At 37.5% G+C, this 18878-nt stretch overlaps 1 long non-coding RNA gene across 12 annotated transcripts in view; it reads right to left on the reverse strand.

Annotated features, from left to right (window-relative positions):
• The window catches only part of LOC127511490 (uncharacterized), a 226293-nt gene that overhangs the window by 130501 nt on the left and 76914 nt on the right, over positions 1 to 18878 (reverse strand). The window lies entirely within an intron of this gene.

Consider the following 18878-nt stretch of genomic DNA (forward strand, 5'->3'; position numbering starts at 1 on the left):
TTTTGACAGAATTAGTCACCTGCCAGGATTTTTTCCACCACAGAATACAAAATACATAACTTGAGAAATAGTGGCATTTGCACTGTGGTGGGAATTTTCATTACTTTCAGAAATAATGATAGAATTCTTCTGTGATATATGAACATGTATTTACACTGAAGTACTTTGTTAGTGGAGTCTAACCAGCAGGAGAGTTTATTTCCTAGAAGTGTTTATTTTCCACAGGGACAAAGAGTGCAGAGTTGAAAAAATAATCAACTTGAAAAAAAAACAAAGCTTAATATATATTTCTGCTTATGGATATCTAGTTAACTTGCTACACAATGCCTCAAACAAAACTCTGAATATCTTTCAAAGATTTAATACTAACCTGGCAAACTTTGGACCAATACAAAACCCTGTGTCCCAGAAGTTATATAAACCCAGCCAATCAGATTAGAGCTTGCCAGATCAACACAATGCTTTCCAGTTTTTTCATTCATCATGCATCAGAACGGACTGTGGGCAGTCCGTGGGTGTGCCGTCTGAGACTATTGCAAAGCAAAAAGAAGAGCAACATGGAGAGAAAATTTGAAACAAAAAAGATAAATAAAACACAGACAGAACTATTCTCCATGAGCACCTGTGCCTCTACAAAATCATAAACACATTTACTCATTTGTTGACCGGGGGAAGTCAACAGGCACCCAGCCAACCAAACAAACAAAACCTATCATTGCCTGACTCATGCAATTACATGCAAGACTTCCTTCATTCTCCACGTCAGTCAGCAGATAACAAGTTTTATCTCAAGCGCTGGCAGAAGTTTTCATCCGCCTAGAATTCGACATCTGTACTGACACAATTAGTCTGAGATCAGGACAATTCGCACATCGGCTTGATTAAATCTGGCTGGCTGAAAATAGGGCCTGGCAGAGGTACATCGTACATTTGAAACACACCCGCCATCCTTTATAAATCAGATTGAGACCTCTTTAACCCGCAGAGAGATGCTTGCTTGACCCTGACAGATGCCTATTGGTTCAGTTGGCGCGAGCTAATGAGCATGTGGGTGCGGGTCGATGAAGACGATGATGCCGCGGAATCGCCGCCAAGCCCGTCGGGCACCCCCGCAGCCTCACGGCACCCAGGACAGGTGCCTGGGCCGTTATCGGCGAATGTGCGCCGCATGTGGCAAAGTGATATTGATTGAGCTTCACGCTGCCATTTAGTGGTTCATTGAACAAGTATGAAAATAAATATGGCATTTTGTTTATACACGGCGTTCATTAATATTCCACGAGGGAGCGGGGTAAATGGCTTTACCCAGGGTGGCGGCAGGCAGACACCTGCCGTCTGTCTGTTAGGTTTTATTTCACTCCAGTGGGTGAGAAGAAAATACAATGACAGCCTTAGGCATCTGCCCGATAACAGGGAAAAAGTCAATTTTTGTTTGGAAGGAGGGTTTGCCAAGCTCCGTAACATGATCTCCCACACAAATTAATCCGCCGTGGTTTCATGATGGTTCTGGCAAGGCGGAGAAATTGAGCTGTGCTGTAAAAAAGTATCTGTTTGAGTCCACACGCAGCATAAAACCAAGCTGATTGAGTTGGTCAGAGTCCAGATAGTCCAAAACACACATCAACAGGAAGATCCCATCAGGATGAGAATTTCTGATGCAGTGGTTAGTGGTAAATAGAAATAACAGACTCTGTGTGTGTGTGTGTGTGTGTGTGTGTGTGTGTGTGTTAATTCTGTCAGTAGTTTCACTAGTGTTTGTGGCTGTGATTAGATATTCATTCAGGCTGTCTACTCTACTGGATCTTACAGTACAGATGTTTCCTCTTGACATGAGTTTACAGTCCCTCACTTGAGTGCGTCTTACATAATGCTATTTGAAGATTCACTCTACTCACTTACACAAACATGCATGCAAGCATGCAAATGGAACATGCTGAGATGTGCTTGCGTGCCCAGTGCCCTCTTGCTGCAACTGGAGTCACTTGATTTCTGTTCTGGTCTGCTCTCTTTGAGTCTGTGGTAGGCCTATATGCATTTGTGGGGAGAAAGATGCGTATACAGTCTGAGATCAAATTTTTTGCATTTTTGTAATTGAATACAATTTTATGCATTACAGCTTAATTTTTGTGAAAAGTCTCTTCTGCTCATCAATGCTGCACTTACTTGATCAAAAATACAGTAAAACTGTAATACTGTGAAATATTATTACAATTTAAAATAATTGTTTTCTATTTTAATGTATTTTTAATGTAATTAATTTCTGTGATGGCAAAGCTGAATTTTCAGCATCATTACTCCAGTCTTCAGTGTCACATGATCCTTCAGAAATCATTCTAATATGATGATTTGCTGATTTTTATTACTTATTTGGTCAGCTGAAATCGAATGTCATAGACAGGGCAATTGATTTTTCAGGAAAATAGGAATAGTCTAAGATTAGAAACATTTTCTGATCCAGTTACTGCTGAGTAGACATTGCAAAACAGTTATCCAGTTTGAGTTTTAAGCTACCTGGCCTTAAAGAGATAGTTCACTCAAAAGTGAAAGTTCTTGCGTCATCTTATTCAATCCATGTTAAAACAGCTGTGCTGCTTAATATTTTTGTGTAAACCGTGATACTTTTTTTTTTCAAGAATCTTTTTAACATTATAAGTGTCTTTACTGTCACTTTTGATTGCTTTAATAGGTCCTTTCTTGTTGAGTTAAATGTTTGCCCAACCTGCTGTGTAGTTTTATTTAAATATTGTTTAAAAATTAACATGCTTGGTTAACATGAATCTAAAATATGTTGGAAATTAACATTTATTAATATGTTTAATGAATAATAATTAAACAATAAACATTTATTAAATTGCTTATTAATAAATGTTCACCTTTTGAATATTATTGTTGCCTCTAGTAATTATGTGTCTGATTTTTAATTTCCAACCTATTTTGGGTTCATTTTAAGCCAGCCATATAGTAATTTTTAAACAATGGCTGGGTTAAAATAACTGCCCAGCACATTGGGCAAGCATTTAACCCAACCGTTTTTCTTCTGTCATTCCTCTATTTTCCATATTTCCCAAAATTTTACTGCTCATAAAGTGTTTAAGTGTGTGAGTGCGTGTTGGACCTCTAAATAAATTCTGCTCGAAGCCACAGCAGAGCCATCGGTGAGTGTGACATTAAATTTCTCACGTACATCATCTCTGAATCCCACACAACGTCTGAACATACCAAATCTCCATCTGACAGACCGACTGTGCTAAAATTTAATTATATTAATCTTTATGTAATTTGAAATGATCACAATCATTAAAAATCAGCACACAGGCATGCAAAAAACAACATATGCTGTAGACCAGACCTATGGTCAGTCTTTCCAGCCAGAAATGAAGGAGGTGTGATGTGTCTCACATATTGAATAAAAAAAGATCCAAAGATATTCTGTCTTTCACAAATAAACATGAGTGAGACAGTAAAAGTGCCTTGTAAATAAGCAAAAAGCTTTATGATATGAATATTTACTGAAGTTCCCTTCAAATGTGCCAATGTTCGGGACATTTACAGAATAACACAACATAGGCCATGAAAGTCCATTTCAGAAATGAACTTGCAAAGCAGTGTTCCACATGACAATGGCTCCATTAAAGGGTTTAGTTCAGAGACTGAAAATATAACCTGCTTAAAGTATAGTCAGTTGCTAAGTATGCTAAGCTACAACCACAGAATGTACCTCAGGAGTCCAATTCAGGTTTATTTATTGCTATTGCGCTCTTAACTGCTGTTCGAGGATGTTTATTGTTGCAGTACCACTAATGGCCATAATACCACTTGATGGTTTCGATTTTTCACCAACATCCTTATACAACCCACAGCATGAGTTCTGCAGAGTTAATGCCGTCCCACTCGGGTCTGCAGACTTGGCCTGGAGCCCATCAGTCGGCCTAAGCAGAGCTCGGGCATCACCACAGTGCGGCAGCCTGCCAATGGCCGCCAGTCTCTGGCTGGGTTCCGGGGAAACGTTCCCTCTCTGCTTGGCTGGATTTAAAGGTTATCTCCTCTGATCATTCTCACTCTGTCTGCCCCCAGAGTGGCAGCCAGACCCTCCACAGGTGTGTGAATGAGAACGATAAGAGGAGAAGAGAGCACCGTGAAAACACTTGAGGGCCAGGGAGCTTCAGGATCAACTTTGATATGGAAATAATTAACTGGCCTTTTCCACCTCCATCAAATCTGGCATTCGCTCATGTTTTATGCATCAGCAAGAGACGGTTAGATATCAAGACAAAACTGAAGGCTGTCAGAAAAGCATGTAAACAGAATGCACAGGTTTATAAGCACACTTACATGGCCTTAACCAGCTACAAGTGTCTCTTTTGAGCATCTCTCGGTCTTTTCACAAGAACATCTCATTAGTTACTCAAACAGGGCCTGTTCCTCATGGCAAGGAGTTTGTCTACTCTTAAGGCCTTTGGCGCCATCGATTACGTGCTTATGGGATGGCAGGCCCGTCATTTGGGGTCCATTCCCCACCCCAAGCTCATTAATAGACACTTAACTGACATGCAGTAAATAACCTTAATGTCACATCTTGTCCCTCAAGCCTTTAGAGAAATAAAGTTACTTTTAAAAGTAATGCATTACGATATTGAGTTACTCCGTATAAAAGTAGCTAATTGCGTTACTTAGTTACTTTTTATGAAAAGTAATGCGTTACTTTTGAGTTACTTTTTCTCACCTGGGCTGGGCTTGCTTGTTCGTTTTTTAATAACAAAAAAATAGGGATGCACCGATATGAAAATTTTGGCCGATACCGATAACCGATAATTGTATAATTATATTTGAAAACCGATAACCGATATATCTGCCAATAAATCTAAATAAAAATCTTTATATAATTTTTGAGAGCCTGATTACAAAAACAAAAGTCTCCCCATTAAAAGCCATATCCCAAGCACACAATTATGTTTTTATTATAATATTATGTAGTCTATATGACAGACTTGCGCGGTACATTATACTTGACTGTATTTTCCTTTTTGAAGTGATTTCAATCATTGCGCACTGTCCACCATTCTGAGTGCATACTGAAAACTGCTATCTTGCTGATAGGAAAACTTTTTCTGGCCTTATCTTATATAAAAGCTCTCAAATGAATGGTCACAGGTGATAGACAATTATTAATATGATGATATTTTCACTATTTTTGTAACTTCATAACTATATTATAAAAATGTTGTTTATTGTACACATCTATTTTATTTGGTTTCTAAAAAACATTTTTGAAGATGTTCTCTTGTCATTTTGGAGAATCGGATTTGGTTGCCAATGCACGACCTCGTTTAACTCCTGTAAGAGTCCTGTGTAAGCTTCAGTTACACACACATTGATTTAATTATCATAAACAGGGACTGGAGTGAGAAGTAACTAATCTTAGTCAGGTTGATAAATGGTGTTATTGTACACCAGGCAGAAATTAGCTGGAAAGTGTGCTCACTCTTTGTACTGCATTAGGAGAGGGGCTTCTCCATCCTTCAGCAATGTGTGTGCGTGTTGTTCTGAGTTCCGAAACATGGCATGCATCATCATTACACCAAGTAATAATTGAACCCTCCTGAGCATGTGAGCCCCGTATGCGCCTCCTTGCAGCGGAGATACAACGTTAGGCCATTATTCGTGTCTAAATTAGTGTAGCGTGTCATCAATGAGTGTATGTGTTTGGCAGATATCGAGGAGCATTATTTTTGTGTAGATGCGTGTGGGGACATTTGCATGTGCCTTTGTTGGTACAGAGCAGAAGCCATTATTTAAGAATGCGTGTGCAGCTTTTGATATGCGCTGTAAAGCGCTCCTTTTTTCAATTTATTTAGCTCAAAGTGTCTCCTCAAACAGGTAATAAAATGCTTTACAATGCAATAAACTTCCATACTGCAACTCAGTACACTAAGTACACAAATAATTTCAAAACAGCATTATGTTGTGCGGTGACTGGTTCAGCGAACATTTAAGCGACAATTAAACGCCTGCATTGGCACGGAAATGCCCATTTCAACCGAATTGCATTAGGTCTCTTTTGTTTGTGCGCTCATAATTTCAGTGCCATAGCCTTGAGACAACAAATAACATTGTGCCTGTCGTCAGTAAATGAACTCATTGGTTCGAGCGTTTTTTGTCAAACAGCACATATTCGCATTTAGCGCTGAAGTATTGATTTCAGCAGGAAATTTATAAATCAATTGCTTCATTTTGGACTTAATTGGTCTATTGGATTTGCAGCATTTGATTAAGTTGTACTGCGCCTTATTAAGGGAGTAAATTGTAATGAGTTCTTTTGCCGTGGGCCACTGCTGCTAATGAGACGACACAGTCATCATTCCCCTCTGACCGGCGTCTTCTCATATAGCATGCATCACAGACAGTCATTTTTATTATTGTGGACAAAGGTCTTTCAAATGGTAATTCTTCAAAATGAGTGGATTTTTGCTAATATGCAGAGGATTACACACTCTATGGCTCTCAAATATTAACTTGAGATATCTGAAAGGTCTATGGCTTATTATCAACCTTTAGCTAAAATAATGTACCAAGTTCTGATTGGGTTTATTTAAGTTAATGGGTTTTTTTAACCTGTATTTGCCAGGATAATGGATATATTATAATAATATCAACATGTTATTCCCAGTGTTGGGGGTAACGCATTACAAGTAACTTGAGTTAAGTAATCAGATTACTTTTCTCAAGTAACTAGTAAACTAATGCATTACTTTTTCAATTTACAACAAAACATCTTTTTCAAATAAGTTACTTTAACATTTATTGAATAACAGCTCTCTTGTCCCAATGAGAGAAATAAAAATAAAAATGATGGTTATTGTAGTTCTAGCCTACTCATCTAGCTTACTCATCTCACTTGCATGAATACATTCAGTATTCCTCAAAATGAATAAACACAGAGAAATTACAATCTCAGAATTTAACGCTAACCTGTAATAATGAACTATATTAAATTACACAAACATACTTTGTTTTTAATCTCACTTTATTAACCAATGTCTTTGCTGCTGACCTTCAATGATCTAATTCAAACATACTAATAAGCAAAAATGACTTTAGATTAGATTTAGAAATAAGAGTGCTGAACTTTCTTCTCCTGTGTCCTATTCTTCTTTAATCCGCAATGGCAGCACAGCTGAAAGGTTTGCGCCCTCTACTGTGCAGGTGTGAATTTGCATTTCCTTCAGCCTGAGGCTTATTCATTTCACTTTTGGTGTGAAAGGGCCTTTACACCGACCAAAAATAGAACTTTTTTTGTTAGGAATGCATGATATATCGGCCACCATATCGGTATTGGCCGATATATGTTCATTTTTTAATGTTATCATTATCGGCTCGATACGAAAATTTGGCTGATATATTAACGCAGATAAATAAAAGCTTATTTCCTTCAGCTAAGACACATCAGATGTGCATTGTCCACCATTATGGTTTTGAATTGCTTGAAATATGATTGAAATCACTTCAAAAAGGAAAATACAGTCAAGTATAATGTACCGCGCAAGTAAAGCTGCTTGGTTTAAAAGTGACCTCTGAGTAAGCGGTGCCTCATGCATCACATACTATTGATAATGGACAATGAACCGACTTTGCCTGCAAAATTTCGCAAAAGTTTTGCTAATGTGACTGTCACTTTACAGAGAACCTGAGAAAAATTCTGAATGTATACTGAAAACTGCTATCTTGCTGATAGGAAAACTTTTTCTGGCCTTATCTTATATAAAAGCTCTCAAATGAATGGTCACAGGTGATAGACAATTATTAATATGATGATATTTTCACTATTTTTGTAGCAGCTTTATATTGCTAAACATGGTAAATTTGAATCCGATATCTGCATGGGGAACTTTTCATTTCACATGAAATTCGTGATCACATGGATTCCTATTGAGATGACTGCATTCGACCATTCAAAGATGTGGCCACACCTTAGAGCAACTACAGGACACACAATACTAGTTACTGTGGAACTAGTAATGATCTAACCAAATAGTTTTAACTAAACATTTGCAGTAAATAGGGCTGCCCCCTAATAGTCGACTGAGCATTAGATCATTAACAGCTGGTCTAAATGGTAAATACATTACATGGGGCTGGACATCCAAACGCTCATTCATCGACCTCAAATATGGCATTGATCATATGAAACATGTAAGTAGTAGTAACTTTAAATGGCCGCTCACTTTAACGATAACCTATAAAAATGTGGGCTATTCAAGTGTTTGTGCAGAGTGTGAAAGTTGAATAGTAGTGCACTTACTGCATGACAGCTAACATGGAGCGATCGCTTGCACTTAAAATACGCCATCATTTTTGGTCATACAGATAAGAGTAATACATCTTTTGAACCTATAGTCTATTTTTATTTGTGTGCACTCACAATAACAACAAAACGTTGTGCTTTTGTAAAATAATGAAAGCAAACAGGGTGCGATTTCTGCCGTCTTCCTCTGTGAGCTCATGCGTGCCAAAAAAAAAAGAAAAAAAAAGAACCGAAACTCCATGTAAACCTGCCTCACAGACATGAAAAATATATCTATAGAAAGCGAAATGTCTACTTTTAAATGAACCAATTGAAATGGAAAACAAATATGTGTGTCCACTACTGTGGAGATGACAAGTCAGCATCGTCAACTTCATCAATGCAGCCAAAAATACAGAAACACTCAATTATTAAAATGTTAAAGCAGTCTCCTTGCTGTTTTTCCCCAACACATTCATAATCATTACTTCATCTGGTGTGATGTGGCAAACTTTATGCATGCGCTTGAACGCTGAATAGGCTATGTAGGCATTAAAGGCTCTTTATTATGATTTATATGATTTATTAATAAAGGTGCGATTACTCGACTAATGCTTAAAATGAGCGACTACTAATCGAGGGTAGTTGAGGGCAGCCCTAGCAGTAAATATGAAAAGGCACTCTCAAACCATTTCAACTGAAGGTCAGGTTCATCTCAGTGTTAAGGCAAATGTGTCTTATACTATTTTTGCCATAACCTGTATTACATTAATGTTAACCAGCATTATTTTGTAAACTATTGGCAAGACTTTTGAAAGGAATCTACATGAGTAGCCAACAGTAGGTGTGCCATTTTTGATGCCAAGGACCCCCAAACATGACTATTTCTATTGCAATGGACCCTAAAATATAAAGTTACCTACACTACCTTTTAAAAGATTGGGGTTGGTGAGATTTTATGGTCTAATGCTAAACAAGCCAACTTGTTGAAGAAAGAATATGAAGGAAAAAAAAAATCATGTGCACTGATGAGTCATGCACAATAAGAGCATGACGATGTATTAATAAAGTCACTACGGGGTACTACAAAACCAGACAAATAAACTTGCTGTCTGATTGGCTGCATGTGAACAATAGTTTTAGAATGTTCTAAAATCTTGTATTCAGCTACAGAAACCAACAACAACAGGCATCATGAAAAGCATTGGTCATCCTGGATGACCACATCCTTTCAAGTACAAAGGGATTGTAACTGAAAACGGACACAAAACAGAAAGGCAGACAAGATGGCAACAGCAGAAAAACAAAGGGCCAACATCAAACAAACATGACCTCTCCTCACCTACACTACCTCCATGCATCAGTCATCTCACATACATAGCAGTCCTCTCTCTATTTCCCTCCTGTCTTCTCTTTTGTACTCTTGCACACGCCAGTCAAAATGACTGACATAAACATATATATCTCATTACCCGATCTGCACTGTTCTGTTCTGCTGCGCTCTCTCGGGCCTTTAGATCAGGCTAGGTTCTACCTCCTATCTCTGCTCAGAGAAAGACACACATACACAAATACGTTTAAGAATTTACAGTGTTGGGCCAGGAAGTCAGGCAAATGAAGTAACAGTAATGAAGAAGAAGAAGATGAGATGAGGCCAAGGAACATACGGTCTTCACTTACAATTAACAACCTCAACATGCACTGCCAAACTCTAACAGCCAAAAACAGTAAAAAAAAAAAAAAGAAAAAAGAAAAAAAAAAAGAAAGAAAGAAATAGAGAGAGAGAGCGAGAAAAGAGCATAAGCAACTGGACCGATTTTCCAATTAGATCAATTTCCTCTCAATTCAGCTGTGTTGTTAATAATATCTGAAAAGAAGGTCTGTCTGGCAGTGTGAAGTCTCATATTGTAGGTGTTGAATAGATTTGTAGCTTTGTTTTCCATCACATACGTTTGACTTCCCTGCATTTTCTTTTGATGTATTGCACAACTGTTATGTTTCTTCATGGTATGCTTGACAGTGATTTTCCTGATCTTCACAAGTGCAATTTTATCAATTGTTGCATTGATTTTAGAGTTAAAGTCGTGACATACATTCAAGTATAACGGATTACCTTACAGAAAAAAATTACGGCAGGGACTTGGCTCTATCCATCAGTTGTTGAATGGATTTTGAGATGTGGCCATTGCACTCAAAAATGGAGGGAGATGAAGGTGAGCTTGGGCGGGTTTAAGTGGAATAAATGATTAGAGAAGTCCTGCATAAGTCACCAGAAAGATGACTGTCGTTTTCATCAGAAGCTCCAGTTATTAGTACTTCCAGTTATGACAACTCAAAATGAAGTCAAATAATAAAAAAAATAATAATAAATTAAGTCGGAGCCAGTAGCCTCGTGGGTAGTGCTCTGACGTCATTTACGCTTCAGGCGGCCTGAGTTCAAGTCTAGGCTTGTGGACCTTTTCCGATCCCGTCCCCCTCTCTCTCCCAGTTAGATAATAGATAGGGTGAATTTTTTATTTCGTGCCAACTTTCATAAGTGATCAGACGTTTAAAATTGTTAACTTTCCATTTTTTATTTTTAGGTCCACGGCAATGTTTACACTGAAATCTAAAAAACAGCAGATTAGATGCATTTGCCCAATGATTTGCACAAGCTTAAATCTGTCTCTTACTTATCAGAACAGAAATAGAAAGAACATTGGGTTCCTGCTTGCTCTGGGAACTTTTGTAAATGTTGCTGTGATTGTAGTAGGGACCTGACACACATCACTGTGATCTGTTATCTCTAGGACTCACAGGACACATTGTTTTTACCTCTTCTGGAATAGATGAAGGGTAGTTTCAGGCTTGTCACTTGCAGCAAAATTGTGTAAAATTGAGGATATAATGAACAAAGTTTATTTTGCTTACCCCTTTGGCAATTGTTTTGTTTTTCTCTCTTCATTGTAAGCATAAATACAGTAATAGTTCATAACTGCGACTCTAGGCTATTTAGTAACTCAGCATAATATAGAATTCAGCTGATGTGACAGGTGTGCAGTTCAGCTTTGAATGCGTATCATTCAATTATATTTTAAAGATGGCACTATCCATTCTATAATAATTATTTGGCAACATTATTATATAGCAAATTTATGCCAATATAGGAATGTTATGGCTTTTCAGAACATGGGAAAAAAGCACACAATGAGTTTATAAGTGCCCTTAACTGCTGCTCATGGACACAATGTGCTCTCTTTCTTTCTTTCTCTCTCTCTCTCTCTCTCTCTCTCTCTCTCTCTCTCTCTTTCTCTCTGGTTGAAAAAAACAAGGACTTCTAGAGCTCTTTTTCACTCTCTGGAATGTTCTGTAAAATCATTCTGCACACTGAAAGTGCCATGGCAACAAGAGGACTGCAATACGGAGGTTCAAGGACTCCTCTTGTTCCTGTAACATTTTAATTACATTGCTGATGCCTGCTGTGGAGATGTTTTGTGGGCTGCACTGACTCAAGCCTCTAAGAGTTTTACCCTCCAACCATTCTGATCCTTCTCTCTCAGTTTCAGCTAGATTAGGATTAATTGATGTAAATTCCCTCCTGAAAGCAGCTAAGATGAAAAAATAATCCATTTTAGACAGAAATAGAGAAAGACAATTGGGCAGCAGAAAGAAGAAATGAGGGAGGGGGCAATCCTAAGCTTGTTAAAATTTAGCTGTACATTAAAGGGATACTTTGCCCAAGAATGATAATTGCATTACTTACTCACCCTCATATTGTTCCAAACTTTTATTCAAAAAAGATATATAGATATATTTACTTTGTACTACCTGTACGGCTATCTTTGTGAGGATCATTTTGAGTTTTAGACCATCGGAGTGAGGACAAACTGAGAAAGTGAGGACCTTTTGGCCGTGTAATGGTATATGTGGTTTATGAGGATAAATGTGTATAATATTACAACGTTAAATTAAACAAATATAATTTATGTATTTAGTCTCACTTTATTAACCAATGTCTTTGCTGCTGACCTTTGATGATCCAATTCAACCATACTAAGCAAAAATTACTTTAGAAAAACATCACATTTGTGATCAGCCTGAAGCTTATTCATTTCACTTTCACCATTTCAAAGCCCAGCCCAGGTGAGAAAAAGTAATGCAAAAGTAATGTAACGCATTGCCTTCCATAAAAAGTAACTAAGTAATGCAGTTATTTACTTTTTCAGGGAGTAACGCAATATTGTAATGCATTACTTTTAAAAGTAACTTTCCCTTAAAAACAGAACAGATAGCAACATTTTGTACAGCAGCCATCCAACTTCAAATAAACTTAACGACCTATATGCTGAGAGACGACCAGATACACTAGGAGACAGAAAGATGCCCTTTTCTCCCCTGATGACACGCACAACTTCATTAATGTTCATTTCTAGTTCTCGGTAAACCAGACACTGCAAACACAGAAAAGATAGAACAGGAAGGACGCTTACAAATTCTAAATGAGACCGACACAGGAAAATGCACGTCTGTCTAAAGCACTGGTAATTGGCCTATTTAAAATGTTTTGCTGTGTTTGTGTACACATTCTTTCATCTATGTCACATAATATGAGACAGTCTGTGGCTTCATAAATGAATCTGTGGACTTCTGCTGATTTCTTACAAAGTAAGTTCATTATCGGTAAAATGCCATTTCGACTTCAACTCCAAGGGACATTGCTGATAAAACTGCAACAGTCCATATGTTATTGGGAGGTCTGGTCACCCACATATGAATGTCCATTTGCAGTTCTTACCTATAGGTGTGTAAAGAATTCTTTACAATGACACACAATGGACTTGATATAAAGTGTGGTGTCTGTTGCTACAGCCGAATCAGCTCATGACTTCCTGCAGTCTTTGTAAAAGTCCCAGGCCATGCAAAATCCCCACTGCATTAAAACCAGCAATATTGGACACCTAGCACAACAATAGAGCTGGCGCTTCTGCACACCTCCCTGCGCTGAAAACTGTTTTATCCCTTTTCTCTGGCAGATTACCTGGGGATTAATCTCCCATTCCAGACACACAGTGGGAATGCTAATGTCAGTCTCAGATGGAATACATTTGTGTCCATAATGCTGACAGTGCACCACTTACAGAAGCGAATGTCACAGGTTCTGGTGTTAGTTCTGGTCTTTGTGTAATCCGCCCGGCCTGGTGGGTTTGAACACAATAGAGAGAGAGAGAGAGAGAGAGAGAGAGAGAGAGAGAGAGAGAGAGAGAGAGAGAGAGAGAGAGAGAGCAAGAGAGTCTATCCTGGGACTGTGTCTATGATTCCAGTGATTTTTCTTTCAGTCTTCTTGAAATGAAGAGAAATTAATGAGGGGTGAACACACACAAATGCATATCAGAAAATCTCTGAACAAGTGGATGGGATGTCATGTGGAAAAAAACAATAAAATCAGCATCTGTCATCTTGTTTTGCTTCTGACAAAACATAATAAATGTTTTTGATCCTGGATTATAACCCATCCATGCTTCTCTATGAGCTACTGAAACAGCTATTTATTAATACACATCATTTAGGTAATTACAGACAGACACCGTCTCAGCACATCCACAACTCTCTGGGCCTCACCTGCCAAAAAACAAAACAAAAAAAAACCTTGCCCATTCTGACCTTCAGCATCCATGCCAGGTGCTGAGACATCATTTTCCCTCCACCCGAGCTGCAAACGAGAAGCTCATTATCAGGGGGATGGAGTAATTAAAGGCCTGATAAGTGACTGGACGGTCAAAACATCAACACTTGCAAATCTGTAGCTGAAACCCAGATGGAGAGATCTGATTGGATATATCTGTTATCAGTGGTGAGTTTGATCCCTGCCTGAGCTTCTGAGAAACCTAAAAACCTCTGTCCATATTAATCACTCCCACCAGCAGAAGAAATCACCGATTAGATGCTTTTAGAGGAGATTCTGTTAATCACTAACAACAAACACACATCAACACAGCCTGTGTGCTTTAAGCCTTTCTGTGGCTAATGAATCACCACTTTAAAGTCAACCAAATAAATCATTTATTTGCTAAATTAAATGGTGTAGGGAAATTTAAAGCACTATTCAGATGATATTAGTTTTCCACATGCTGTTTCATTTACAGTTATTAACAGCGGATGTCTGTGATTTCAAATAGTGATTCAGATGGCATTAGGATTTCTCCAATCATTAGAATGATTTTAGTAGGATCATATGACACTGAAGACTGCTGGAAATTCAGATTTGCCATCACAGGAACATATTACATTTTAAAATATATTGCGATACAAAACAGTTCATTTAGATTGTAATCATTTTTCAGAGTATTGCTGTCTTCCCTATGATTTTGATCAAATAAATGCAGCCTTGGTGAACATAAGAGACATACATTTGTCATTTTTATTTCAAATACATTACAAGATCTTACAGACTCATCTAATATGTATGTATGTATAACGTATCTATATACATTCAGTATATGCAGTTGTGGTCAGAATTATTGGCACCCTTGGTAAATATGATCAAAGATGACTATAAAAGTAAATCTGCATTGTTTATCCTTTGGATCTTTAATTCATAAAATTAGCAAAAATCTAACCTTTCACTGAAGGAAAAGGATTGAAAGTGGGGGGAAAATCACATTATGAAATAAATGTTGGCCATAATTATTGGCAACCCTTAGATTGTTTTATGAGAAAAATGTCTCTGAAGTATATTCCCATTCATATTTACATTTTTTTTTTTTTTTTTTTAGCACACAATGTGATCATGAACATGAAATTGTCCAGCCATGACTTCCTGTTCCACATGAGTATAAACATGAGGAAACAAAGGCCAAATTCCCTTAATCATTCATCACAATGAGTAAAATCAAAGAAAATAGTTCTGATGTGCAGCAAAAGATTGTTGAGCTTCACAAAATAGAAAGAGACTGTAAGAAAATAGCTAAAGCATTGAAAATCCCCATTTCCATCATCAGGGCAATAATTAAGAAGTTCCAATCAACTAAAGATGTTACAAATCTGCGTGGGAGAGGACGTGTGTCTAAATCGTCCTAATGCGCGGCGAGGAGGAAAGTTTGAGTGGCCAAAGACTCTCCAAGGATCACAGCTGGAGAATTGCAGAGATTAGTTGAGTCTTGAGTCTCAGAAAGCCTAAAAAAATTATCAAACAGCACCTACATCCCCACAAGTTGTTTGGGAGGGTTTCAAGAAAAATCCTCTGCTCTCATCCAGAAATAATCTCCAGCATATTCAGTTGTCAGACAAGACTGGAACTTCATGGTCAGATGAAACTAAAAAAAGAGCTTTTTGGCAGCAAACCCACCAGATGGGTTTGGTGCACACATGGATAAAAAGTACCCCATGCCCATGGTTAAATACCACTGAATCTTTAATGTTGTGGGCCTATTTTTCTGCTGGAGGTCCTGGACATCTTGTTCAGATACATGGTATCATGGATTCTATCAAATACCAACAGATAAAAAATCAAAACCTGACTGCTTCTGCTAGAAATCTAATAATGGGCCATGGTTGGATCTTCCATCAGGACAATGATCCAAATCAACCATCAAAACCAACACAAAAATTTGTCAGTGAGCACAAAATGATGCTTCTGCCATGGCCATCCCAGTCCCCTGACCTGAACCCTGAAGAAAATGAGTGGAGTGAACTGAAGAGAAGAAGCACCAGCATGGAGCTGGGAATCTGAAGGATCTGGAGAGATTCTGTATGAAGGAATGGTCTCTGATCTCGTGTCAGGTGTTCTCCAAACTCATCAGGCATTATAGAAGACGACTCAGAGCTGTTATCTTGGCAAAAAGAGGTTGCAAAAAGTATTGAATAAAAGGGTGCCAATAATTGTGGCCAATGTGTTTTGGAGAAAAACATTTACTTCATAATGTGATTTTTTTTTTTTTTTTTTTTTTTCATTTTCAGTTCTTTTCCTCCAATGAAAGGTTAGATTTTTGCTAATTTTATAATTTTTTTTATTTATTATTATTATTATTATTATTATTATTATTATTTTTTATATGACTACATAAAGAAAAAATATATACAGCTGCTGCATGTCATCATATTCACCAAGTGACTGATTAAACAATTACCATTGGAAAAAGAAAGTGCTGAATGCAAAATTACCTGATCTCCTCTGGGAAAACTAGTAACATCCAAAAAGGGCTTAAATTAAAAAAATTTGTTCCAACACAAAAAAACAAAAGCTAACTACTTTCTCCTTAATAACTTTAATAGCTGCAAGTTCCAAAGTTCTTATCCAGAGAAAGCTAATGGGATGAACTGCATGGTCGCACAGCACATTGATAACAGCACAGGCCTAGAGCTAGTTTATCAGTTCACCCGTCCACGCACGCACGCACGCTCACACACATACATGTACAAAAATGAAAAAAAAATAAATAAATTTCTATCACCATAATACCACCCCCAAACCTAACCATCACACAAATCATTTTCAGATTGTCATTACCACATTATTTAACATGTTTATTAAGCCGTTTTTTATCCAGTAGTATCCAAAAGGTCTTACTGTCCTTGTAGGGACATCTCGTCTCTACAAAGTCAAAACATGACTCACAGATACCCTTTCCTTTCTGCTTTAAATCCTCCAGGTCTTTATGGTAATTTATGGTAACAAGCAAATATCTGCCTAACTAGACTATCTGATTAAATAATAAGCCAATCAGAAGTGCTGCTCATTATCCATGCTGACATTATTGTTTCAAAGTGGCTCTGACTGCCTCAAGCAACCAAGCAATAAACCTCTTGCACCCAGAGCAGGGAGCCAATGGGATCACAGAGAGAGCCAGAGAAGGAAGTCAAATCTTTCTCAGCATTTTTATTATTAAATCAACAAATAAAAAAAACAAAAAAAACAAACCCATAGGAGGGTGATTTGATTATGAATATTGCTTTCTCTTCTTTATTCAAATTGTGCCTTGTAATACCCCTTACTGAATATGTGTATGTGTACGCAGGTGTGTGTTTCTGAGTGTTATTATCACTAAAAGCAAATAAGAGTGCTAAATGTTACACACTTTGACTAGTGTTAACGAGTGTAAGAGCATCTCTTCATTCCTGCTAATGGCTCCTGTGCTAATGCTTCACGTTAGCGCACATCTTGCATTACTTTGAGAAACAAAATGAACTCAGAATGCTCCACTGAGCTGAAAAGACTCTGAAATAGGAAAGTTTTAAAACATCAGTCACTGGGCACACTGCTCGGATTTTAAGAGTCTCTTTGGCAAAAGGGGCAATCTGGGCCATACATACCAAGGAGGTCTAAGGTACCCAGGGAAAGCTATATGCTAGCTTTCTCATTCGTCTATTTTGAGCCAATCACCACAGCCATAAATGCCATGTGACTAATCTATAACCGGTGGCGTAGCGGACAGGCAGTCTCTACCGAGAGGGTCCACGAACTTGCAGACTGCTGGCACTATGCCACTGTCTATAACAACTACTTGCAGAAAAATTATAGGCTGGCGTATTTCATGCTGTAAAATCCTGAATAAATAAATAAGGATAGTCGCTTAAAAAAATTCACAGGTTTCTGTAATTAATCATTCTTAACATTAAAATGTATATATTTTCACATTGTATCTCCAAATTAATGTAGAAACAACATACAGCATTTTAAATATTTAAGATTTTAAATATTTTAATGGCATCTTTTCACTAAGTATGAACGAAGGCTATCGCCAGTGCCAATACTGATACTGGTGCCTCTATAAAACTGATTATTATTATTATTCAATTTCTGGAGATAAAATGTGTAATTATAGCCATTTAAAACAGTATCATTGGTAGTCAGGCCTAAATTGCAAATTGCCTAGTTATTTATAATTTATTACCAATTACAGAACTTAAATGTATATATATATTTTTTTTAACATTACTTCATCAGATGAAACAGAAAAATCTGAATCCGAAGATTTTGGCTATTTAAAAAGCTTCTGATGAACGCGGCAGACTAGTTTTCCTTTTCACAGATGCATTAACAATGCAAAGCACCTTGGACATAAGCAAACTCCATTTTTTACATTCATTGATTATACAGCATGGCTCAAACCCAGCATGACTGATTTTGGAAAGACAGCTATACATTTCTGCATAAAAATATATATTGGGTCCATATTGGTGTAACTGCATAATGCAAAGTTGTGAGGCTTTACAATATGTTACTGGCCTCCAACTAATAATCCATATAGTTACTTTCAACCTTTTTTTGACAGGCCTTCTTTCAATTCAGTATCAACTGTTGATCAGGCTTTTTTTGTTTGTTTGTTTTTCATCATTAAAATGACTCATCGAATCATGCCTTTGTCACGACTGCCGAGAGATATTTCATAATCCGCTTTTTATTCAGCCCATCAGCTGTAGATCTAATTCCAGACTTAGACATGACACCTAGAGAGTAATATCACATAATCAGGCACATCATGAATTAAAAAAGGTAACCAAGTAATCCATCTGTGATATGTGCAGGCTGTGCACAGGAGATTTGATTTTGCTAATGGAACCTGCCAATGTCAAATCTTTGCTCTGTTACCTCCACGTCTATTTTTCTCCAATTATGCCA

The sequence above is a fragment of the Ctenopharyngodon idella genome, chromosome 4 (genome assembly GCF_019924925.1).
Source record: "Ctenopharyngodon idella isolate HZGC_01 chromosome 4, HZGC01, whole genome shotgun sequence".
Classification (NCBI taxonomy): Eukaryota; Metazoa; Chordata; class Actinopteri; order Cypriniformes; family Xenocyprididae; genus Ctenopharyngodon; species Ctenopharyngodon idella.